This window comes from Camellia sinensis, chromosome 3, assembly GCF_055761805.1.
Source record: "Camellia sinensis isolate YWXY chromosome 3, ASM5576180v1, whole genome shotgun sequence".
Lineage (NCBI taxonomy): Eukaryota > Viridiplantae > Streptophyta > Magnoliopsida > Ericales > Theaceae > Camellia > Camellia sinensis.
Genome location: NC_138963.1, coordinates 209,932,859 through 209,937,573, shown reverse-complemented (window position 1 = coordinate 209,937,573; position 4,715 = coordinate 209,932,859). Strand labels below are relative to the sequence as shown.

The 4,715-nt window shown below is 32.7% G+C and overlaps 1 long non-coding RNA gene across 1 annotated transcript; it reads left to right on the top strand.

The window, feature by feature from the left end:
* Window positions 1-1,007: 1,007 nt before the first annotated feature.
* LOC114264158 (uncharacterized) lies at window positions 1,008-3,250 on the top strand. The gene is made up of 2 exons (XR_003629861.2): window positions 1,008-2,015; window positions 2,744-3,250. It is a non-coding gene; the product is annotated as an uncharacterized LOC114264158 (long non-coding RNA).
* Window positions 3,251-4,715: the final 1,465 nt, after the last annotated feature.

Sequence of the window (4,715 nt, the reverse complement as noted above, 5' to 3'; positions counted from 1 at the left end):
AACCCTTCAACCACCGCGATCACCACTGTCTTAACCACAACCTTCATAGCCTCCTCTACCACTCCACTACAGTGACCATTACCACCACTGCAACCACCTCCTTCTACCCCACGGACAACCACCTTCCCACCACCGCAACCCCTCTTTTCCCTTTCTTTCGTCTTATTCCAAATGTCAACTGTCCCCTCTCTCTCTCTCCCCTCTGGTTATTCAATGGCTGATTCGACTCACTTGGTTAAGCGCGTAGAGTCGTGTGTTTACTCTTCAAGCTCTTTATCTCAACAATTCCATTGCTCACTAATTTCCTTGATGCTCCATTTGATTGGCATGGTGGTCTGAAGAAGACTTCTATTATTGAATACTGGATTCCAATTTTCCATTACTTTTGACAAAACAGAACTTCATAATATTTTCAGTCTTATAGAAGATGCATGTTATCACTAAGACAGGGCTAAAATTAAACCAACTTACTCTTACTCTTAATTAAACAGAAGTACCTAAATGTTTAAATTATATCAATGAAACAAATTTTATACATTAACAACTAAATTGACACAATGTTTAAATTGACAACCAACATGAAATATATTTAATCCCATTTTTTATAAACCAAACATGAAAATTAACTTAATAACAGAATAAACCCTCATTACTCCTTTATTCTAATCAACCAAATATTATCTTGGACTATTTGTTACAGCTTTTAGGAGGTGATTATATCTTGTTTTAATTGGGGAGTCTGTGCTAAATTGTGAGTGTAACTTTTGCTAATAACTTATTAAACAAAAATAACTTAAATAATTTGAAAAAAAAAAAATGATTATTTGAAACTTATCAATTTTTAGGTAAAAAAAAAAAAAGGCTATACCATTAAAGTAAGCATCAAATTCCAAAACATTCTATGAACAAGGGTCCTGCCATTACACTTGAGTGAAATTTTTTTTTACCATCAAGCAATGCAAAGGTGAACTTGCTCCAAAAAAGCAAGAGAGAGAGAGAGAGAGAGAGAGAGAGAGAGAGAGAGAGAGAGGACATACAAGCTTTGTGAGAAAACCAGGCACCATGACCTTGAAGAAATGCCTAGAAATCGAAAGAAGTTTCTCTTCCATGCCTACCAAAAACAGAGAATTTTTAAATTAGAGAAAAATCTACTGATCATCAGATCAGATCAGCTGGACGAATCTTGAACGTTGAAAGAAAATCGGAAGATCCAAATTTGAGAGGAGAGAGAGAGAAGCTTTTCTCAAATTTCTAAGCTCTATAATTAATGCCCCATTGTTCCGGCTAGACTGTAGCCATTAATATATAAATAAATAATTTGATATAGATGTTAAATTTTTTATCAAATAAATCTATACAATAAAGTAAAATTATTTTTGAAAATATATATTAAATGATTTTTAATCAATGTCTAACGGTTAAGATCAATTTTTTTTCCGGCCAAACACTCTTTGCTCTCTCTCTCTCCTGTGTCTGCCCAAACGCGTCTCTTCAACTCCCTCTCTACACGTTCTCTCTCACATTCTCGCCTCAAAATCAAAATAACCTGATCTCTGCGATCATCAGCGGAAGCAGAAGAAATGGAAACGACAACGGAAGCCACTGTTCTTATATTTCCCCTTCTTCATCCTTCACCAACCGATGCCCACTGACCGTCGTCGATTACCTACAATCATCCGATACCCCTTTGATCGTAAAAAAAAAAAACTGTATAATGCTCTCTCTCAACGCCGCTCACCACTAAAGAGGAAGATCAGCAAATAGCAAAAACCCACATCTCCTTGCGACGACCACCACTATCGCCGGAGACCCAAACCCGAACCCCCTATTTCCTATCCTCCTCCCTCTTCTCTCATCCTCTTTCATCACTTTAGTCCTCTCCTCCTCATTCCCTTCGAACTAGAAATGTAAGATTGTTTGTTTTGATTTTGGTTGTTTTGGAATCAGAAATTACGAAATCATTGTTGTTTTGATTGTTTGTTCTGTTGTTCATCATCGACACCCACCCTCACAAGGTAAGATCGAAGCATTTCCCTTTCTCTCTATTTTTGTTTTTGTGGTTGTGTTTGTTTTGATATTTACAATTAATTAAACCCATTGAAGCACCAAGAACTTTGTTCTCTACGCCCGAGTAATTTTACAAAATTCAATTGATAACTGCGGTACCCAATTTTTTGCTCACTGTAATAATGTTGTTGAGTAAAATTTGTGACAATTTACACATAGATCTTTGCAATCTGTGTGCTAAACCTATTCTTTATGATAACTTTGTTGTCCTAAACCAATCTGTTTGCATAGGTAATTTCCTGACTGCTTAATTACCCATAAAAAATTTCCTGTCCTAAACCAATCGGTTTGCATAGGTAAATTCCTGACTGCCTAATTACCTAGGAAAAATTTCCTAATTGCCAATCTGTTGATTATGTTGTTTTTGTATCGACGTTGCTCCCTTCGAATATGATTTTGATGTATTTTGTATATGTTGATTGTCAAGGTTGTATTATGTCAGAAACATTTTCCTTATATATGAAAATGTAATGTAATGTAAATCTCAATGTACTGTTTTTCATTGTGATGTCTAAAGATCCCTCATTTAAAAAAAAACTTTTATGTGCCTACGAATTCACTATGCGTTTGGTTTGAGCTATTCATTTGTGGTTTGTCAGATTCGATTTGAGTTTTAACAGAACATTAATGTGATCATTTGTTTGTTCTGATCCTTATTTTGATGAATTTCAGTCAGCTATGTTTACAAGAAGATGAGAGGGGGTTTGTGGCAACTTCGGCAATTAATCACTCGCCGACTTGCTCAAGCTAATAAGAAGGTCGTAACACGATGATGCTTTGCCACAGAAGCTGAACTGAAGAAGACAATTCTGTATGATTTCCATGTCTCAAATGGTGGCAAGATGGTCCCATTTGCTGGATGTAGCATGCTTCAATACAAGGACTCAATTATGGAATCCACTCTGAATTGTAAGGAAAACGGCAGCCTATTTGATGTCTCTCATATGCGTGGGCTAAGCCTCAAGGGGAAGGACTGTATCTCATTTATTGAGAATCTTCAATATATTTTTGTCCCATTAGCACATTTGGACGATTCAAAATTATTTAAATTATAAAATAATAGTTGTGATGTATCCTATATGTACATTTTCTATTTTTTTACTTTTTTTTTTACTTTTTCATTTTCTCACACACCCTTCCATGATCCCATAAATGATCTCATGATCTCACCTTCTTGTCTTTTTATTTTTTTATTCCCTCTTTTTATTTTCCTCCCTATTTATTTTATTTTTTTATATTTTTTTAGTTTTATTCATTTATTTTTATTTACACCGTACTTTCAGGTACGGATATACACTAGTAATTAAATATCATAAGTGCAAAGTCCACAAAATATAAATTTATAAAATATTTAATTATTTATTTGATTAAAAATAATATTCCTAGTATTACTCTAATATAAATTCTTCAGTAAAGAATGGGGAAGCCAAAGGTTGGTCCGACCGATAACCCTTCTAACAATCAACCTCGACCGTTAGATTAACCAGTTAATTTCTCAAAGGTTCATATCCTTACCCCAAACTCATCACATCGTTGCTTGAAATCGTTGAATAACATCAGGATCGTTAATCATCAGGGCCCTAACATCCATACCATGGCAAAGAAAAACTAACTATTTTTTCCCAATATTTTTCATCACGGGTGTCATGTTGATAATCTAAATTATTTATTTTGTAAGACTCTCAATGTATATTATTTATAAAAAAAAATTTAAGGCAATTCGATAATCGTAACGCTTTTATTTTGTAATACTTGTTTCTAAAAAAATTAATGGTCAATCTCAAAAATATATTTATTGTCTATTTTTTAAGAGACAAATGCGATAAAATGAAAATGTTATGATTATTAAATCGAATTAAATTTTTCATAAATAATATGTATTAATAACTCTACAAAATGAACGATTCAAATCATTAAAACATGACATGTGATGAGCCTTATAAGCCTCTTAAATTCTCTTATGTTGAAATCTTAACATAATAGAAACTTAACTCATATAAAAATATATATACACAAATCAAAAATAGGGCTCATCTAGTCATAAAAAAAAAAAAAAATTAAAAATTAAAAAATTAAAAATTAAAAATTTTAATTAATTTGATAATTATAATTCATGATTATAACTATAATTATTAGATGAATATAATTTTTTAACGAATGAGACCCACCATCACCTCTTATTCGTGAATTAGACTTGTTGATTTATATTTAAGCTAGGTGCCCTTTTTCCAACTGGGCTTTGCTGTTAGGTAACTGGGCCTTTAAAGGTCATATGCTGTCCACCAAGGTGTATAATAGGGTCTTTATCTCAATGCTATATGGGTTCATTTTTCACAAGAACAAAAGGGTGCCCATTTGATATGGGCTAGGCATACGCTCATTTCATTTTGATGGGCTATACCAACACCAACAAAACCCCCCCCCCCCCCCCCCCCCAAAAAAAAAAAAGAAGAAGAAAAAAAAAAAAGAAGTAAATTACATTCACTATACTTGGTTATCATTTTTTAAAAACACTTTTCAAAAAATTTTACTTTCTTATTTTTCTTGTTTTTTTGTTTTTACTGAATTTTTTTAATATTTTGAGAATTTTTTTCAATTTTTAGACATAACTAACATAAATATACCTAAAAAGTAAAAAAAAAAATTGA